A 21,955-nucleotide genomic window follows, 5' to 3' on the forward strand; every position below is an offset into this window, starting at 1 on the left:
GTGGGCAGTACACCAGCAGAATCCATAATCTGTCCTGATTACCCAGTGCCAGAAGCAAACATTCTTGACCCCCATTCAATTCGACAGAGAGCCCAAAAAGATGGAATCTCTACAGCCTCAAGTCTGCTCTAATGCTGTACTGACTGAGTACCCAGTGGACATACCTGGGTGAGACCAACTCTGCCCTGCTCACTTCATCCCCATTTCAGTGAAATACAGACCAGAGGGATCTCCTCATTCACGGTCAGACCATGGTTGTGGGAGGTGGTATTCAAAGCCAATCTGGCATTCAACAACAGACCCAAGGGCTGGCTGACAGAATAACCACAATTCCCAAAGTTGGAGGAGGGGCTGGTGCACTAACTGTGCTGTGTGCCCCTTTCCCAGCCTGCCTCACCCCTACGCCATACCAAGCTTTATCCAGAACCACCGTGATTGGGGTCCCCCCTGCAATTCTCTTCCCAGGCATATCTTACCTCCAATAATTAAAACCAAAACCCAAACTATAAAACACATGTTAAAAAGCAATTTAAACAATTTAAAACAATTAGGGCAGAGCCATCCCCAGAGAAACTTTTTGATGAGAACAGAGATGTAAACACTTCTTTTTGTAGCAATTACCGGTATATGAAAAGCAAAGGACTTTTGTTATATCACTTCCTAGTATAACATTCTACACAGGTCTTTGTAGTTAGTCCCGTTGATCATGAAAGCTGCTGATGAGCAGGATGGGGCCAACAGATTCTAGCCTATTGCATTGAGTTGGACATGGTCCATCAGTGTCTCTGATCCTCTTTAATAAGTTGGTTCTATGCAAGAGCACTATCAAATTGCAAAATAAATCAATTGTTCAAAAAATGTCATACAGGGGAAAGAACTTTTACCATTATAAGTTAGCAAAGAGAGTAAGCAGTGCATAACACCCTGGGATATACAACAGGTATTTTGCTTTTGAGGATTAAATGGTAGAATGCATTCGCTAAAGGGAGTTTGTAAATTATTCAGATAATCTGTACCTGTGGGATAAATGCTGTTCTTTAAAACTAGGATACAGCTATATAATCAGATAACTTAGGTCCATCAATACTGAGCTAAGAAATTCTGTAATTTCCCACCCCCTGCATTTATTAAAAACCTAGAGTTTTATTCAAATACTATCTCCTTGACGTTATGCTTCAGTGAAGTATTTGGTTATCTCTGATTTTTCCACTGATCAAGAAAAAAGAAAAAGAGAGAAAGGCCTAGTGATATGTGAAGAAACTGCAATAAAAGACACAGTATCATGCATCTTCTTACCATAAATAATTAATTTTTCATGATGGTAGATGGTTTCCTAATAATGAAAATTCTCATTAAGTTTTCCCATTTTCAAATTTTATATAAAAGCTTGCATTAAATCATAAATCCCCCCTGCTCTGTCAGTTCAAGTGAACAATCTGCAAACCTTGTCAAGCATAAGCATGCACATTGTTAGGCCCTGCATTTTTGTATTTGGATTAACGGATCTGGGTATTTAGATGGTTCAATACTTTTAGCACTTTAGTTTCTGTGCAGGGTGGAATTTTGATCATACTGGTGTTGTATTAGAAATTCCTACTGGATATTCTACTAGAAATTTACTGACTATTAGCTCTGCTTCATATATTTAAATCTCCTCCAGTGGATCATCTCCGTCATAAAGGAAGCAATGTATGGCCTGCAACATCCCAATCTCAGTTGTACTTTTTGAGGGAGAAAAATAGTGGGGGCAGGGCTTCCATAAGATCAGTCATTGACTTGGACATCCCGGCTCATCAGCTTCTACATGTACTTGGGGCAACTGCAAGACTGTGTAGTGGATGATTTTCAAAATATGGATATTCCAAAACTCCATAATTATATAAGAGAAAGTTTGCATGGATAACAAATCAGCCATTTGTTGTTTCACATTTTGAAGTCACTGTTCTAACACAATGCAATAATAGAAAGCAACACACATGACAATTAAACAGCTCTTACTCTTCCGGTTGATGGATGGAGCCAGTGTGCAGTTCCCTTTAACCAATGCTGTTGGATCTGAGTGGTCTTTCAAGCAGGGTGTGGGATAACCACCCTACAGCCGCTCCTCCTCATACTGATGGTTAGAGCCAGGCAGGAGTTCCATTTTGAAGTGGATCATATACAACATAAACTAGAAAGAGATCAGGGTTGCTTTTGTATTGAGTTTAGTTTGGTAATCCCATCTGTTGTCCATCTATTTATTTTTAGAGAAAATTTACCAATTTCTGACCTATTGCATACCAGTTTTTCCTCTGCTGTCCAATTCTCTTTTATCACAACAATGTGTTTGTTAAAATGGGAAAGTGTTGTTAAGTCTTTTCTGGGCCACAGTGCCTTTAATTAGAAGTTTCTTACTTGTATCTTCTGACCCTGGTTTTCTATCCAGCACAACTAATGAACTGTCCATTAATTGCCCCATAATAGATCGATTCCTGCTCCCTCAATAATTAATTTAATTAATGACTTCCTTTCATTCTTTTAGTGTGAAACAGTGCTACTTTGTAATAAAAAGATTAATAAATCATGATAGAAATCTAATTAAAAATCAGGAAATGACTAGTTAAGCAAAATTAAACCACAGTTCATCAGTGATGCACTGCTGTACTTAACCAAGGAACAATAAGAAATAATATAATTAAAACTGTAGGGGTTCTTTGATCATTTGGACTTCTGAGTAAATATAGAACTATCTTGGACAAGGGATAGGCATTGCTGGATAATATAGCACTATATTAGGTATCATCTGGCACCCCTATTTTAACATCTGCTTTCAACCAATTATAGAAAATGAAAGGAAGATTTGGAAACCCAAATCTTCTAGAGATGCCATAGTAATGCCTACTGTATTGTACTTTCATGGATGATACAATTATTACAGTCCCATTTTATTCAATTTACTTTCTCTTATAGGGGTGGGGTATTATTTATTCATTTATAAGCTTTTTATACCATCCTTTATTCTATTTAGAATTTCAGGTCACTGCACGGTTCATTACATCACAACATAAACACAAACTACAGATAAAACATTAGTACCATATTTTTCACTCTAGAAGACGCACCCGACCATAAGACACACCTAGTTTTAGAGGCGAACAAGAAAAAAAATATCCTCTCCCTCTTTGCGCAGCGCCTCTCCAGCAAAGCAGGAGGAGAAACGGAGCCCCTTCCATTTCTCCTCCCGCTTCGCTGAAGGGGCGCTGCACAGAGAGGGAAAGCTGCGCAGTGCCTCTCCAGCGCAGTGAAGCCAGGAGAGCAAGAGGGGTCGGTGCGCACTGACCCCTCTTGCTCTCCTGGCTTCAGGGATAGCCGCCCGAAACCTCCGGAGTGCAGTGAGAGCGCTCTCGCTGCGCTCTGGAGGCTTTGCATTGCTTTCGCTGAAGCCATGGAGCCTGCATTTGCTCCATAAGACCCACACACATTTCCCCTTACTTTTTAGGAGGGGGAAAGTGCGTCTTATAGAGCGAAAAATACGGTAATTAAAATGTGCACAAGTTAAAATGCCTAGGTGAACAAAAACATTTTGCTGGGCAGATCTCCACTGGAAAGGCATTCTATAGCTGGGGAGCTATGATGAGAAAGTCATTTACTTTGCTTTTACCTACCATACCTGAAGAAGGTACCATTTTCAAGTTGCAATCAAACTTCCCATTCTAAAGATCAGGAATGAAAAGGGGTCTCATCGATTTCACTTGGTTTTTCTAACCATTCCTGAGAACCAGAAAATCATGGGTTGCCGAATGAATCATCAAGTAATCAGACCCCCAATAAAAAAAGTCTTAGAAGATTTTCTTTTACAATAGACTTTGCTAACAGTGCATCCTAATCTATCTGGATGGTACTTCAAATGCATACACCTGTTGTGCTTTAACTGTAGAGCTGATCTGTCAGATGTTGAGGGGGGGGAGGGGAGTGAGAGAGACATTTTCCTGTTAGGAATACTGCCAGAATCTCTGTACTGTTAAAAAAGAAAGAAAGAAAGCATCCGATCATGTTTCTGGATCCCAGTTTAAAGCACATTAGCTTTGGTGATCCAAAATATGAATGCCACACTTTATTCTTGACCTGACCTGTTACAAATTAAAGAGTGGGTTTGTGATTTTCTCCACAGTTGTGTGCCTTTGTTATAAACCCTGATTATGTTTTAATGCTTCCCTGCTGCTCACAGACCAGTGAGGCTGAAATGGAGAAAAATGCATCTGATTGAAGCTACTGTACTACTTCTCGTTTCTTTTGTTCGGCACACAATTGGGACCAATTTTGTTTGCTATTAGTTTTGAACAGAAAGGTCATTTATTCTTAAAGTAGCCTCCATGAAGAAAAATACTGCAAACGTTATTTTCCTGCATGTGTCTCTGAGAAAAGTATGTGGGATTCTTTACAATGCCACCTCAGTATCTTATTGTATCAGCTGAAATGCTTAGCTAAGACTTAGAACTTGTGAAAAGGATTCAAACAATATTTATCTTTGAAGAAAAAGAGCATTTAAGAAATTCAGACTTCACAATAGCAGTCATGTGACACAATTTCTATAATTATTCGGTGCCGGAATGCAAAGTACTCACATCATTAACAAATTCTATCTTCCAACATATTAAATAATTGTATTCAAGAAATGCAGCAAATTATGGCCTATTTCCTGGGGGAAATAACAGAAAATTGCTAGTTTTTCTGGGAATAGCCAGGCCTCAAGAAATTTCCATTACTATAAGAAAATTAATATTTTATAAAGCTTTATGTACTTTTTATCCCTTTTCAGAGGAAAGTACTGGAATCTGCAGATGTAATTCACTGTTAAGGAAAACTACCATATGCATTTTTTTCTTAATGCATATATTTTCTTGCTTATGTATAGGGCTATATAGTGTAGATTTATTGGGAGGTTTATGTTCCAAATAAAAATGAATTAGGCAAATAATGCTTTCACAACTGCTAGTAGCATATGTCTCAAGCCATTTTTTTGTATAACATAATATTATCATTAAAAATAGATTGTGTTTGCATGAAGTATAATTACTTTGCATCCATGCTGAATGTATATTGGAATGCCTCATGTCTCCCAGTAGCTGGTGGAATTTTTTAAACAATTCAGTTACAGCGAAGTATCTTTACTATACTATTGGGCCAAACTTCTGGCAGTTCCAAACTTCAGCCTGAATTTGGTGGGTGAGGGTGAAAGAGGTTGCAAAACCGATTCCCTTTTTTATTTTTAGGAGGAATCTGGAAGGGTGAGACCTATTGGAGCTAAGCTCCAATTTGCTAAAGGCCACTATGCTTTCTCCAAATGCTTCATTCCAAAGGGTATTCTGAGAACAAAATGGCAGCTCCTGTTCACTTCTGCCCCCCATCCCTTCAGAATGGAACATTCTGGGGAGGAACATAGCAGCTTATAGTCCAGAGTTTCCCAAACTTGGGTCTCTAGCTGTTGTTGGACTACAAGCCCCATCATCCCTAACTAGCAGGACCAGTGGTTAGGGATGATGGGAACTGTAGTCCAAAAACATTTGGCGACCCAAGTTTGGGAAGCCGTTCATCTAGATAATCAAACTTCAGTGGTCCAGTAATACACTCCCTAAAATTTGCATATCCTTCTCTCTCAAAAGTACCAAAGGCTGCCCCAGTTACACAGCCTACAAAATGGGGGGATTCTGGCTCATCTATTGGGAACTTTATGAAATTATTTAAAGTCCTCGGGAGGAGGGAATATACAGGGTCCCCATGGATACAGAGTGCACATGTTCCACGGGGCCTCTTTTAAAAGACTCACACTGTATAACTGGATGTCATTCACATGCTTCTAAAGCAATACTAATGAAATTATCCCTACCCAAAGTTCCGCCATGATTCTGGGGTTCCAAATGATCTCATCTGGTTTCTGGAGTGACACTGATGTGTTAGTGTTGCTCTGGCTGTAAAATCTAATGATTAAATTTATTTATTTTAACAAAGGCGCCAACCCCTAGGCATGTTTACGTATAAATGTGAGACTTTCTTCTGTTTTAAGTTTGTCATTAGACTGCAGTCCTAGCTCCACATATCTATTGAATTCCACAGGATTTATTTCTTAGTAGGCATGGTTAGGATTGAGCTGTTACATGTTGTCTCAGAATGATATAGACACGTGCCCAAAATGGATGTCTTCCTTATACATGCCCCTTTCCAGCCATCCTCCCCACACCAGTACAGTCTTATCACTTTTAATATGTGCCACTCTCTCTATTAAATTAAAGCATATATGTAAAGCAGGGAGTGTGTGTATGCAGTAGATGGGCAGTGTCACCACAATGTCCTGAACTTCACTATGGCTTACAATCTGTAGATGAAGTAAGCCACAACTGAGTAACCATGGAAAACTGTGTGTGTACATGGAAGCTAAGTTATAGGTGAATATATGTTCGTAAGTGAATTTGCAGCCACCATAATCCTTTTAAACAGCAGGTTTTTCTTATTCTGGAATGTGTACTAGGGATAGGTGGATAAAAGGGAATGTGCATATAAATATTTCATAAAAGATTTTTGTTTTTGTTGAACAGTCACTTGTCAAGAGCCTCAGAGTCATGCTACAGGGACAAATGATACTTCCTAGGAAGGCAGATGTATAATCTGAGGCACTCGGTGAAAGCAGAGCGGCGATGTCATAGCGATGATTATTCTTTTGGTGAAAGATGTTTGCTAATCAAGCATCCTCCTTAGCTTAAATCTATGGAAATAAGCTGGTGAAAGTAATGCATTTTCAGGAGCTTGGGGTGTGTTTTATGCAGATAGTTGGCGAGTGACACAGTAAAAAAAATCTAGGAGACAAAAAGTTGTGAAGTTGGAGATATGTTTTTGATGACAGGTACAACAGCAGCAAGAGCAAAAACAATGGTAGAGAGAAGCAGTAAAAATATTGTTAAGGAAATTGTTCCTCAGATATCATATACATTCAGCTGCATGAGAAATATGCACCATGGGGAAAATTTCCCTGATGTTGCTTCTTAATCTATATTCTATTTCTGATCTACCTCCCTCACCCTACTGCCATTACCAAGTTTTTGATTCTTGTGTTGTCTGAAATATCAGATTTCTCAAACTTGGAGGGACAGGCAATGACTGCATGGAGAAAATTGGCTTAACACTTAATAGGTTCCTTAAAACTGTCTTAAAACTCCAGATGGACTGTGTACAATCCAGAGGGGAAAGGTTGCAAGAGGAAATGCCCCTTCTTTCATTCAAATGAGAACTTTCTCTTGAATTTTGTGTGTTGGGATTAATTTGGGCTCTTAAATATTCCAAACCCAAAGCATAGTATTTCTGATTTTAGTGTGTGTGTATATGTTTATTGGTATTTTCTGTTAAATGTCAACCTAGAGCAGTAGGGGCATGCGACTTGCAGTTTCCTCTGTGTGTGCAATCCACCAAGGGTTGCCAGCTCTGCTTGTAAGGGCATAACTGCATGTTACATGAACATTCCTAAGAGGCCACAATGCCATCATTTGGTCTTGTAAGGGTCTATTCCTGTACATACTTACCTGAGACCATTGAACTCTGTGGACTTAATTTTTAGTTGACATATATAGGATTGTACTGTAAGCATTCTGTGAGCTTTCATGTTAGGGGAATATGTTTTTATTGTGCTTGACATTCTTCAGAGATATTTCCTTAAAAGCAAAGTAATAGAATATATTCTTAGTGTAGGCTGATACTCTCTTTTTTTCTTTGAAGAAACTTCTGTTTTCCTGGTACGTGCTGAAATTTGAATACAATCATATAGTAAATACACAGGATTTTCTTACACAGTACAGTAACATGCATCCACACATTAATTACATGCTTCTGTAGATTACTTGATAATTACATTTAAGAGGCTTAACGATTTAGAAAGGCGAAATTACTAGGTATTTACCCTATTAATACTTTTGTTTATATATTCACATTAAAATTCCATGGAATTATTGCAGTCTTAAACTTTCCTGAGATAAAGGAGTTGAGTACACTCCACTCATCCTGTATCAGTTTCCAAGGTTTCCGATGTGACACAGTGAATACAATTTATTTGACACCCATACACTATACTATATAGAGAAGCAAAATTATCTGGAACAGTGAAGCTATCTGAATTGGGAGGAATCTAAAGGTCCCCTTCTGCATGCATAACCTGTCTTGCACTCACGGAAATTCTGTTTAAAACCTTCCAACAGACACACATAGTAGCATGAGAAAAGTGAAACTAAGTTTGAAGATGTTTTTGCGCTTGTGCAACTTCTTGAGCAACCAGAAACACGGCAACTGCTATCAAACCTGCTTGATAATGCAAGAACTTGTACAAGCTTTTGTAGTACTGTGGACACACATGTAAGGTCCTCAAGTAGCCCCTGAAGAGGAGAGGCATCTCTTCTTGTTATTCACACAGGAAATTGTTTTTTGATTATCTTAATATAATATCACCTTAAATGTTGCACAAATGGCAGTCAAAGCTGTGAATATTAAATATGTAAAACTGCATGAGATGCTGTCCTACTGGACTGAAATATTATATATATTGTATACACAGATGATAATCCAGTCCAATTCATGGGACTTACTCCTGGGTAATTTGGAGTTTGGTGGCGCTGGCTGCTTGTTTTGGTGTTGCCAGCAAACTGTAACACAATTGTTGCTGGGAATGTGCCCACATTGCCACAAGCAGGTGCCCTTTAATATATGGCAGTCTGTAGAGTGGAATTTTAATCCCCTTTCACACACATACTAAGCACTGTGGAAGCCACTTGCCCACAGAGTTATCACATGACAACTAGCCATGATGGCTATGTTAACTTCCATTGTCAAAGGCAGCATGCCTCTGAATACCAGTTACTAGGAAACACAGGTCCTGCAAATGAGCTTCCTACAGGCAACTGTAGCTTCCTACAGGCATCTGGTAGCCATTGCGAGAAGAGGATGATAGATTAGATAGGTTCTTATGTAACTCTGCAGATACTAGAACAGGCTTCCTCAACCTCGGCCCTTCAGATGTTTTGAGACTACAATTCCCATCATCCCTGACCACTGGTCCTGCTAGCTAGGGATCATGGGAGTTGTAGGCCAAAAAAAACATCTAGAGGGCTGTGGTTAAGGAAGCCTGTACTAGACCATGTACTAATTTCCAGAAGGGTAGATGTGTTGGTCTGCTGCAACAAATCTAACCAAGAATAATACATTTAATATGGCTTAGGCTTAGAGATCCACTAATGAAGTGGATTCTAGCCAGCAAAAGCTTACGACTTAATAATTCTATATAGTACCACATGACTCTGCTGCTTTTGCTACAAGATAGAAACATAGGAAGCTACGTTATATGGAGACAAGCTATTGGTCCATCCTGAATTTTGTCTACACTGACTGGCAGCAGCTCTCCAGGGTTTCTACCTTGAGATGCCAGGGATTGAACTTGGGACCTTCTGCATGCAAGGCAGATACTTTATCACTGAGCTCTGGCCCTTGCATTCGGGTAGTCTGCAAACCTCAGTTGGTCTTATGAGACCAGCATTCTACAATTGTGGCTGGCCCTGCCCACCAATACACATACCTCAGACACATTTGATAGACGGAGTAGCCAATATAGTGCCCTCCAGGTGTGGTTGGACCATTGGCCATAGGAAAAGCAGTCCAATAATATTTGGAGGCAGAATGTTGTCTATGCCTGGGATAATCTCATAGGAAGCAATTCCTATGTGGCTCACTGTGTACAGAGGGAGCCTTAGAGGAGGCACATAGAGTGAACAATAACAGAATTGTGTATTCAAACAGCAAAACAATCCAGGATTTGTCTCACAATGGAACAGTTTTTAAAAAACATTAAGGGCAATCTTGGTTGGAAAACAACACTATATAGAAACTGTCTTGTCTGTTTTTATTTTGACTCTGATTTTTTATTTATTTATTATCATACCCATATCACTCTGATAGGCACTATATCATTCATAGCAGGTGAACATGGGAACAATTATTATCACATAAACATGTGATCTGTTGTCAGAACTATTTACCAAACTCAGAAGCCTTTGATTGAATGTCAAGGCCATGATTCTGTCCTAGCTACTCCCATTTGTCACAAATTTTATACCTTTTTCTTTGTTGAAAGTGGAGGCAACTCCATTTTCTGAAGGACTTTTACAGAGCTCCTATTACCTGTAAAAGCAGTTTTTCATAAGTCATAATTTTTAAGTGCTCCTTCAAGTGGTTTGACACTTTTTCAAAAGTATGATAAAAGTTTATATGCTTGGAAATGATCTGTCTAAGAGGTAAGCTCTTTATATTTTATTCATTTTTGATAGTTTGCTCAATAATGCTTCAGCCCCTCCCCAAATGATACTGTCAGTTTCTGAAATGTAGCCCATAAAACTTCAGTTGGAGGGGGAAATTGTTATGTGATGATACGTTTGGCTGTATGTGGAAGGATTGCAACCATCTAATCACATAGTTAAATTATGCTTAGCAATGTGGTAGCAATTGCCTCTTTGGCTGCTTCCATATTGCTCCTTAGAATGTGTATACATCATCTGCCCACAAAATTATGGTAGACTGCCTGGGAGTAACCATGGTGACAGCAAAAAACTCACCACTTGTGATAGCATGTAAACTAGCCCTTTGTTTGAGTGACCCTCCTAACACAGGCTTGTACTTCAGGAATTAGGTTGCAGAGTGTTGTTGATAGGGCTTTCTCGGCATCATAGAATCACAACTAAGGAAGGCAGTTGTGAATGTACGAAGGTGCCTTATACAGAGTCTGACCATTGGTCTATCTAGTTCGATTTGGTTCAGTATGTTTTACATTGACTGGCAGCCTCCGGGGTTTCAGTCAAGACATCTTGCTCAGCACAACCTGAAGATGTCAGGGATTGAACCTGGGTGGGTGCTTTTCTGTGCAAGGTATGTGCTGTAACACCGAGTTACAGCCATTATGGATATAGCTCTCTTTCCCCCTCCCTCAAGGAAGGCTTGAACTGGCAGCAGCACAAGGGACAGTGGACCCTCTCATCAGCTGGCTCCACTAGGGACTATTTTGTGTGTATCTGGTGCTCAACTGAGTCAACGCTTTCCCCCTTTTCTTTTTTACTGAGTGGCATGTGAAAGAACCAGCTTCACTTATCTAGTCAAAAGATTTGATAACTATTTAAAAGGGGGATGGGTTGGAACTGTAGATAAAGAATGGATGGTTATGAAATGCTTCAAATTTCTATAGTGCTAAAATTGCATACTACACTAACATATTCCTAAATTAGGCCTTTCAGCAACCCGGTGAGCTGAGTTAAGTAGTCTTTGTCCCATTTTATAGTGTGGGAAATTGGGTGAATGAGGTCAGAATTTTCAATTTTGGATGCCTAAAGCTAGACATTTAAATCCGTGCAAGGGCATCTTATTTAAAGTTTCACTTGCACATGTTCAGGGGATTTTGAAGCAAACAGATAAGCAAATCAGAGATAAGTCACTGCTGTCTTGAGAAAAATTAAATACATAATAGCTGTACTATTGGACCAGGTGTCCATGTAACTAATCTATGTGGAGGACAACATGGTAGATAAAAAAAGTGCTGAGTCTTCCGGAATTAGTAGCAATGCCAGATATTGCACACCAGTAATGAACCGAGATTAGTAAAAATCTTAATAAATAATAGTTGATAGAAAAACATAATAGACAAAGTAATCAATCATAACTCTTTATAGAAAAGAAAACAACTATTTGCAGGGGGTTATTCATTAACATGCTTGCTGGATTGGAAACTCCTGGTATAGAAGAGCAACCGAAGACTCTTGGATTGAGCAAGGGGTAGGTTAGAAAGAACCTCACCCTTACTAGATTGTTTTTAGGATTTTTTAAATGAGAAGCAGGGCTAGCACAGCCTGTATAGCACAGTTATACCAATCTCTTTATACTGGTGCGTTTTACAATCCTGAGAGGTTGAGGTTTAAAACATCTTTCATTGCATTAGTTATACAAGAATGAGGGAAGGTTGTCTAGCACACCCTCCTCAGCTGTTGTGGCCCCTGGATATCTCTGCTAAATGTGCTGTGTGGAACATTTGTTGTAACAAAGTGTTGTTTTGTCTTTAAGAATCAATTGGGACTAGCAGAGCTTTGGCCTGCTTCACTGTTTTGTTCATTATTTGTCCTTTTGGTCTCCAGTCAAAGTTAGTTGCTGTCATTGATGTAAAACATATATTAGACAAATAATCAGTTAGACTTGGCCCTGGGAACCATGATGTTAATTCCTGGGAGGAAAAGTTCATTCTGCACTACTTCAGCTTTGCGAGGCTAGATCAAACAATACCTGTAGGTCTGGACCATTATGAGGTGATGAGGGCAAGCATACCCACCCTTCTTAGCACCCTGGCTTTTATCTCCAAAGGCATGCACAGCACATTTCATCAAGGTGTGCACCCAGGGAATATTTTTTAAAGGTGAACACTTGTTGAATACATACACATAGTCATAAAGGACATTATTTTTATTCACAAATAACTAAAGGAATAAAACTTAATTAAACTTATTTTTTAATTAACAACTAAACTTTAAAAAGACAAGCTTAAAATATGAGACACAAAATACCAAATTTTTGCTGTAATGATAACCAGGCGTATACAAAAATAGTCAGTTTTCATGATCCTTATCCTTAACCAAATAATGAGCTGACCAAAACAAGCTTTCTACTAATCTGAAACAGGAATGGAATGGGACTTTACTCCCTGTTCTTTTTAAGGTAATCTGTTTGAATTAATCTGTTATGGTTGAAGTTCTCTTGACCTCTCACTCAAAAAGCTGTTTATTTGCCAACAACATCCTTGTTTTGATTCTAACGGCATTCATACACTTTTGTGGATATTGGGTGGAATTCAACTAAGTTATAGTCACAGTTACACTTAGAGTAAGCCTATTTAAATGAATAAACCTAATTTATTCATGTTCACGAATTTCATTGGGTCTACTGTAAAACTTAGTTGAAGGCCACCCACAAGGACAGAATGAAGCACTTCTAGGTTGCAATCCTATCTATATACACTTACCTGAGAGCAAGTCTCTTTAAATTCAGTGAGAATTACTTTTCAGTAGATATGTATAGGATTCCTCTGTTAGGCTTTCCATAGGTCTACGTAAAGTATCTCTGTAGACTATGGGGCATTTCCCTAGCAGCAAGTACAGTCAGAAAATCCATTATACACAGGCTGAAATAGTTTGGTTGATTTTTATATATTTTTTCCAGAGGATGGCTGCATAGTGTTGGCCAACACACATTGTGTTTTCTGTGCATAGGCCATTTTCAAAAGCTCCAAAAACAGGGATTGCAAGCACTTGGTAGGCAGGGAAGACAAGAACACTTATGCTCCCTTCTATGTGATGGGCTGAGTCAGGGGAAATATAATAAGATCAGGTCCAAATTTATTTATTTATAGCCTGCTATTCACTGTGAAGTCCTAGGATATAGTCAATACAAATAAACCATGCAATATATAAACATTCAACATTTACTCAAACATTTATTCATCAGTCAAGTAGGAATATTAATGACCTCCTTTGTGAATTTGAGACGGTCAGTGAAATAAGAACTGCAGCATATTAAAAGGAAGATATATATTATAAATGATACAGTTATAAAATGTAAGTTAATTTCAAGGCCACATACTAGATGATTATTGTGGTAGTTTGCTTATCATGCAAAACTGTCCTTTACATTGACCCCAGTGCAGTGGCACTGATGCAGAGGTATATGTCTGCTGGATTTGCCTTACCATCTTCTATGATGGGAAGTTCCGTATTTTTCACTCTATAAGACGCACCAGACCACAAGACGCACCTAGTTTTTGGAGGAGGAAAACAAGAAAAAAAATATTCTGAATACCAGAAGCCAGAACAGCAAGAGGGATCGCTGTGCAACGAAAGCAGCGATCCCTCTTGCTGTTCTGGCTTCTGGGATAGCTGCACAGCCTGCATTCGCTCCATGAGACGCACACACATTTCCCCTTACTTTTTAGGAGGGAAAAAGTGAGTCTTATAGAGCAAAAAATACGGTACATTGTGAACATAGAGCGGCCCCTGTTGATGTGCAACTCTCTCTGTACATGGAAAACCTTGTGGGGTTTTGGATTGTGGCCATTATATTTTAACTGCATAGGAATATCCCTGCAAGTTAATCTTGTATTTGAAAAGGTAACCTGGGCTGGATGAATATGCTTAGAAACATTACAAGAACAGGAGTTTGTGGCAATCAATAGGAAGTACCTTTGCTAATTCATATAGTTCTGTAACACAAGGCTGTAATATAGGAAGTGAACCTTACTGGCATTCTTACAGACAATACAATACAATACAATACAATACAATACAATAGCTCTTGCAGACTTTTTTCTGATTGAATAATGTTATGTAAATGCTGCTCTTTCAACTTAACATTTAGAAAAGTTCCTGACCTGACACATGCAACCCCCCTGAAAATGATGCAACTGGTCATAAAGCAGGCAGGTGTACAAATATATAGTATCCATGAATTTTGGTGTCCTGGGATCAGCCATGTTGCTGGTGTAGTGCACTATGTAAATTGGGCTTAAATTCTATTTGCTTCAATTGAACTTAAATCAGTTTGAGTCAACATATTTTGATTGAACCAGTTTGTGGATGGTCCTTGTGGGCATTCTGGAGTACCTGCTTTTCTTAAATAAAACAAGCAGAACAAGTGTACATGAAAATCCATCTTAATGATAAACGCTGAAGTGTTTACAAATGGGGAACCTAAGTGCGCTGTATAATTAAAATAATTATTTCATCAAAAAGCTTCTAATTTTAATTGCCTAGTATTCAATTAGTGACTTTTTAAATAATTCCATTTTACATTCATTTAATTTCTGTTTTGATTCTCTCCAAAGGACATTTTATCATAAAAAGCAAAACAATTTAGCATCTATAATTATGCTTTAAACAATTAGAGCTTTGCATGATAGGATTAAATGTCCTTAGTAAACAATAGCAGACTGTAAGCAAAGCACTAGAGAATATACAGGAATAAGCAGTTCTGAAGTGGCAGGGGAATGAACTAGGTAAACAGATAATCCACCCCCCTCCCAGCTTCAATACTGTTATACAATCAAATATCTCCAGAGAAATTAGAAAATAATTTTGAGCGAACAGCACTATGCTTCTCGCAGGACTTTAAAATGGATGCCAAAATGTTTTACAGGCTAGACTGCCTGATGCTTTGATCCAGGTGTGTGTTCTGGGGAGCGAGATGAAACCTTCTCTCCTTGCCCTCATTTGATATCCACATATGGAGACAGAATGGGATTCAACTAAATTTTGAAGTAGAACATAAAATTAATGAACACAGTGAGGTCTATTAACTTCAGTGGGTCTACTAAATAAAACTTAGCTGAATGCCACTCATAGTGTGAAAAAGGTAAATGCACATGGTGTCAAGAGCACTTCCCAGCCAAAGAATGCAGAGGGCCTTCTCGGTAGCAGTGCCCTCCCTGTGGAACACTCAGATGTCAAGGAAATCAGCAGTATGAGAGTTGTGATAGGAGTGTCAAGTGGGTGGGAGAAAGGTGTGCTCTTGCACACGTGAGGGGAGCAATCCAGGAAAGAGTATCATCTAGTCAACTGACTGTAGTATCTCTCTAGTCCTCCTGTAGAAAAAAAAGAGGGAGGCCCAGTAACAATATTTATATATCATTTCTTAATCAGTAGCTTAAAAATAAACTATGGCTTTCCATACCCAAATGATATTAACTAAGAAAATGTTAGATTTCTCAATTGATTCTTTTCATCTGTTAGAAGAACGATGAAAGTTCATTTCCGTGTATTTTTCATAGTCAGATACATGGATTTCATGCACTTGGGGTTAACACTTCCAGTTGTTGTCTAGTGTCCAATCTATTAATTAGAATGATGCTAAATGTATCAAATTGGCATATGCAGATTAGGTATGGCCTTCAAGTTCATTACTCCCAAGACAGAAATCATCCATTCACTTCATACAAGTGAAAAGCTGCATAAAATACAAAAGCAAATGTATAAACATGGAAAATATCGTAAACTGAAATGCAGTAAGGAGATCCCCATATAAGAGTGCTAAAATCTTAATTCTAATAAACCAATTATATTTGGAATCCTTCAAACACTGAAGAATATGAAGCTTTCACTTTGCCAAGAGTACACATACAATTGATGTTTCAAAGATTCAGTTACTGAAAGAGTAATAGATAGTACAAAAATATTATTTTAGCTGACTGTACGGTGGGAATTTATACAGATGTCCAACCAATACATTTATAACTACAGTATGCATTAGCTGAAATGTCTTATTTTGCATTCAGACCCCAAGCGACTGAATACAGAATTGGAATAGTCAGACAACTGCATAACAATTTATCCTCAATTCAATGTACCTTTAAAGTAGCATTAATTATGAATGAATGCTTGGGGAGGGCACAGTGTACTCATCTAGGGTAGACAGAAGCCTTTAATTATATTTGGCTTTAGTTTTAATTAAGACAAATAAGGGTTTTTTTAGATTTATTCAGCTTTACCTGGAAGTGGAACAGTTCTGAGGAAATATTTTTGGGATCAGGGTATTTGGAATTGTGTGCTCAGATTAGTACATATTGATATTTATGTGATGCAGTTGTGTGGTGTCTACAGTGTTTTCTCTCTCTCTCTCTCTCTCTCTCTCTCCCTCTCCCTCTCCCCCCCTCTCTCTCTGTTTAGCATTCCACTTTCTTCCTGCACAGATGCTTTTTTATCTAAAGATCACTGTGATGTGCATTGGAGGACTTTGCACACATGTTGTAAGATCTCGTGTATCCTTGGACATCACTAGGCTGATTTATATGGCACTTTCTGGTTTAGACAATCAAAGTGCCTTGGGCTGAAGATACAACAGAGCAAAACTAAGAGCGATAAACAGCTTTTCAACAGAGGTTGGTTGGCTGGCCACCTGTCAGGGATTCTTTAGCTGTGATTCCTGCATTGCAGGAGGTTGGACTAGATGACCCATGGGTCCCTTCCCTACTCTACAATTCTATGAGGGACCACCATTAATCACCACCTGGGCCTTGCCAGCTGTCCTCTCCTGCTAGATTTAATCAGCAAAGAAGAGCAAGGGTGCAGAGTGGTCGCCCTGACCAATCCCAAGCACCTTGTTCACATCCTCGAGCCTTTGAACTGCTCCAACCAGCACAGAGAATGATGGAAAATCTTCCTTTCATTTTCACATTCAGCCCCTCTTAACTTCTCCCTCCACACCACCATCAACACAGGTATGTCCCAAAGACTAACACGGTGCTGCATGGGCAGCAGTGCTAGAGTGGGGCAGATGCCTCCTCCTAAACAAGGAGCTTGTCCCTCACTTGCACACACACCCCCATTGCTGGATACCTGTCATTAAATGTACTGGTATTTTCTTTATGAGATCTTAGCATGTGGGACATAACTCCACCTAGAAATAGACTTCTGTGCCCATTCCCCCCGCCCCCGATGCCACCATTCTAGTGCAGGAAAGCAGGACTGAAGCCTGAAACTTGAGAAATATATGAGTATTACTACAGGATGGAATGGGACAGCCCCTATTTCCAGTGCTGCCACTGAGGTCTGAAGAGCCCTAAATTTTGCTTCTCTGAATCTCAGTGCTCCAACCTTCATTTACCTCCAGATTGGTCAGCTCATGCTTTGGCTCATTTCAACTTCCCTTTTTTTCAGTCTGCTTCAGCCATGCAGTTAATTAAAGTTTATCCCCTCTTCCATCAACGTCTCACATCAGTTGATGCTTTGGACCTTCACAGGAGAACTTTATCCTACCTTTTCAGGGCTGACTAGAAAATGCAATATTCTCTGAAAAAGTATCTATGGCTCATTTTTCTGGCCATTCTTATTTTATTTTTGGTCCCTTTTCCTCCCTTCCAAGAACTTGTTCTCACAGTGCACTCTTGCTGAGTTAATGTCACTCCTCCTGCTTCCTCTGGCCATATTATTTATTCTATCTTGTTTGCTTCTTTGTTCTCAGTCTCATGTAGGTGTAGAAAGTTGGTTGGTGGTGGTGTGGTGATTGCCATTATTGTATTAAAAATAAGTTCCAGTATTTTAATTCCACTAATATTTCATTTACAGCATAACCTTATGCATGTCTTCTCTGAAACCAGTTAAGTTTTCAAATGAAACCTTCAAATTCGCAACAGTCCAACTGCTCTATAGTGAGGTTTTTAAGTCAAAGCAATGTGCTATAACTTAAAAGTAAACGGCTTCTTTTTTTTATAACACACATAGTTATATGGATTGTGCAGAGTTTTCAACTGTGACAACTACAATAGAAGGCAGAGACTTTTTCAGGAAGCTTTTAATCTCTAGAACTTCCTTTCTTATTCTTCTTTGCATCAGTGAATTTCATTGTTAATTGCTTTCTTGTCCTCCAATATATTGTTTGCCTTATCCAAGCAAAGGATTCTCATCCCCCCTGTTCCAGTTCAGAGAATGTATATCTCATGATATACATACATATATATATTTACTATCAACCTAAAAATTATTCTATCCTAAATCCAATGACATTCTTTTATGTTTTCCCACTCCTTAATACCTGGGGCTGAGCCAGGAATCTACACAGATTCACATCTAAAAGAAAGAAGGCCAGAAAGTAGCTGAAATTTCTCCTAAGTGCCTCACAGCGTAAAACATATTCTTACTGATTTTGAGCACTAATTAAAAACTTTGAGCCATTCACTGTTCTCCTGATGTGCATTGAGTAATGCCCATCAATACTAACTGCCGAAGTGTGTGTTCAGCAGATCAGATCCCATTTTTAAAAACTCTTCAATATTACACATCCTAGGAACACATTATCACTCTTTTGAAATATAGCAGAGGATCAGAACCTGAGCCAGAAATGAAATTCTTCCCCATTTGATAAAGAGTTATAGATTAAAAAGGGAAATAACTTGAAGTAGCTTTCTTGCTTTTAGAAATGATCAGATGAGAAGTTGTTATTTTAACACAGCTGTCCTCTGGGACATACAGGAGTTATTCAGTAATGAAAGGCAATTGGGAGATTTGACAGGTCTGTTCTTGAAACAGAGTCCTATGAGACCAGCCTTTGGAGGCAGAGGTGAAAGAAGAAATTGGTTTACCCAAAGATCTCTGGATATAGGATCTACATTCTCAAGGAGGCTGACTGTCAGTGTCAGGGTAAACTTAAGACACCTGTAGGCTGAAGTCTAACCAAATAAGAAAAAACTCTTCCTGATATTTCACAGTATTTTCTAATTACCTAGAAGAACACTTTGTATACTTAGTGAAAGTACTTACTTCTTCTTGTTGTTGTAACCCTCGTCGTCTTCAGCATTGGGGTATCCCTCCAAATGGATTGCAGGCCAGCAGTTGGGGTTTAGTGTGGGAGCTTTAGGATAAAATCAGAGGCATTAGCCGATTGCTTGGCAACACTGCCGCATGGTTAGTATCCAACAGGAATGGCTTTTCTCAACAGCTGGCTTTTTAGTGCAGCTTACCAGGATAATACCCAACCATCCAGATGACACTATTTCCTCACCTGGAATCTTCCAGCAACACATTTATTTTAAAACTTCTAAAGTGGCTGATAACAATGTAATAAAAGCAAGAAACATATTACCAACAAATAGATAAAGCAGCAGAGAACAGTTGCTAAAAACAACCATGCAATTCTGCATATTAGCTTAATAAAGCTGTCAGAACTGAATCCCGTTCTGCACAATTGTGCCTCCACACGTGCTGTTCCATCCATCCTTTCTCAACAGAGCCTTTCTCTAGCTGCCTCCACAGCATCCGAGGTGCAGTAGGTGATTACTGGGGAGACAGCTTTTAGTGGCGTGCCCTGGCTACAGAATGTTTGCCCTGGAGGGGCTTACTTGGCATCCACTCTTCCCAGGGCTGGTCCCTTTTTAGCTTTCTAAAAAAAAAGTTTTTATTTTGATGCTGTATTTATAATTGCTCTTACTTTTAAGATTATTAATGTATTAGCTATTTTGTGGTGGTTTTCAGATTTCATTATAAAGCTGCTCTGATGATATATTTGAAGGGTTGGTTATAATTCTAAATAGTTAATAAACTGTGACACACAACACTCAACCAGTTACTCTGAGCTGAGATGAATCAAAAGCTATTCTGTTCCTTATATAATAGTTATAATAGAGAATATGTTAACTGTTATGTTTACACCAGAATGCTTCTTGTTAACTTGTGAAAACAGGCAACTTAAGTATCAACCATTGGTGCTGGGAATTGTGAATTCATTCAGCAGAAATTAGAAGGTGATAAGAAAAGGGAACAAATGGATTCTGTCACAAGAGCATATTATTTTTAAAATAATGTGGGCATCTCTACTAAAATCCATATAAAACTGTTTGACTGATTTCACGTGTGTACTGACTTATTTCAGTACTGGGACTGGTACCATTTACCTACTTTTTTGCACCAAATTCCTCAATGAAACCACTCTTGTAAGGGCTCGCTCAAGTGTACAGGCAACTCACACAGTTGCTTGAAGCACCAATATAGTTGGTACACCAGCAAATCCATGTGCAGTTTGATAACTGAACTGCAGGATTCTTTCAGTGTCGCAGAAGATGCCTATCTTGGATCATAGAATCATAGAGTTGGAATAGACCACAAGGGCCATCGAGTCCAACCCCCTGCCAAGCAGGAAACACCATCAGAGCACTCCTGACATATGGTTGTCAAGCCTCTGCTTAAAGACCTCCAAAGTAGGAGACTCCACCACACTCCTTGGCAGCAAATTCCACTGTCGAACAGCTCTTACTGTCAGGAAGTTCTTCCTAATGTTTAGGTGGAATCTTCTTTCTTGTAAAGAGCATTTCCCATAACCAGGCAACCTGGGTTCAGAGATCTGTAGAGGAGGCCTTGCTATTATAGAACCCTTGGCTCTCCCAGCAGTGACATCCCTGTACAGATTTTGCAGTTTTGCACACTCAGGTGATAGCTTCAGATCTATTTGTTATGCAGGCCTTTGAATCGTAGCTGGAGTGACCCCACAAATCAGCACCACTGATTGCTGTATGCTATTGATTACTGTACTGCAGAGGTTCACAAATGGTGTTCTGAATGCTTCATTCAGACAGTCTGCAGTATGTCTGTAAAATACCATTAAAAACCATACAGCTGTATTACAATTGCTATGTAACAGGCAAAAAAGTTATTAAGTGGTCTGCCAAAACCCTCAGCAATTTTCAAGTGGTCCAGTTGGGATGGGGGGATGTTTGGGAACCACTGCTGTAGATTCTGGTTTTAACTTTGTTTTTAATGTTGTATTTTATGGATGTTGCTAGCTGCCATGGGTTCTGATGGTGAGGGAGGTTGCAGTACAAGAAATGTTAAAATAATAGTAATGATACAGGATCCAGAGGCTTTGATCCCAGCAACTTCTGCAGCACTAAAATAGGTTCCTCGGGGACATTCTTGCATACCCAACCCTCTCAACCCCAGAACCACTAAGAATTAGAACTAAGATACTTGAACAATTACATTTTTAAAGGATTTGAATAAAATGCAGTTGATATATGGACCCAGTGTATGACATAGATTTAAAGAAACATCACTGGTAAGAGAACATGCCATGAATATACAGAAGGAACTGTTAGCTTGAAAGCATTTCTCTCCCTAATAAAGAAATACATTTATCATTCTGGGACAAGAACATAATACCAATTCACAAATAAAAACTTCTTGCTTTAGTTTCCTTGGTTTGTCCCCTGTGATTCAAGTATGATAAATATTTCAGCTTTTCATGTCAAGTTCCAAGACACTTTCATAGTTAGAATAAAAAGCTCATTCATTATACTCAGCCTGCGCACACAATAACCCATCTGTAGCCCAAACATGTAGTTTTTCTCATTATGGAATCATTCATGCTCATATTCAACATGCTA

The 21,955-nt window shown here is 38.9% G+C and overlaps 1 protein-coding gene and 1 long non-coding RNA gene across 8 annotated transcripts in view; one reads left to right on the forward strand and one right to left on the reverse strand.

Moving 5' to 3' along the window:
- The window catches only part of ATRNL1 (attractin like 1), a 503,197-nt gene that overhangs the window by 462,680 nt on the left and 18,562 nt on the right, over positions 1-21,955 (forward strand). The gene's annotated exons all lie outside the window — the stretch shown is intronic.
- LOC308586442 overlaps positions 1,856-21,955 on the reverse strand; it is a 114,962-nt gene continuing 94,862 nt past the window's right edge. The window contains exons 5-8 of one of the 5 annotated variants that reach the window (XR_014007860.1): positions 19,341-19,431; positions 7,543-7,767; positions 3,645-3,750; positions 1,856-2,113 (exon numbers count right to left, since the gene is read on the reverse strand). This is a non-coding gene — a long non-coding RNA (uncharacterized lncRNA). Of the gene's footprint in view, positions 2,114-3,644; positions 3,751-7,542; positions 7,768-14,047; positions 14,331-14,362; positions 15,671-19,340; positions 19,432-21,955 lie in introns of those variants that run through there. The other 4 variants (XR_014007861.1, XR_014007862.1, XR_014007863.1 and 1 more) reach the window with 4 other exon arrangements.

The sequence above is a fragment of the Podarcis bocagei genome (genome assembly GCF_964188305.1).
Source record: "Podarcis bocagei genome assembly, chromosome: 4".
Classification (NCBI taxonomy): domain Eukaryota; kingdom Metazoa; phylum Chordata; class Lepidosauria; order Squamata; family Lacertidae; genus Podarcis; species Podarcis bocagei.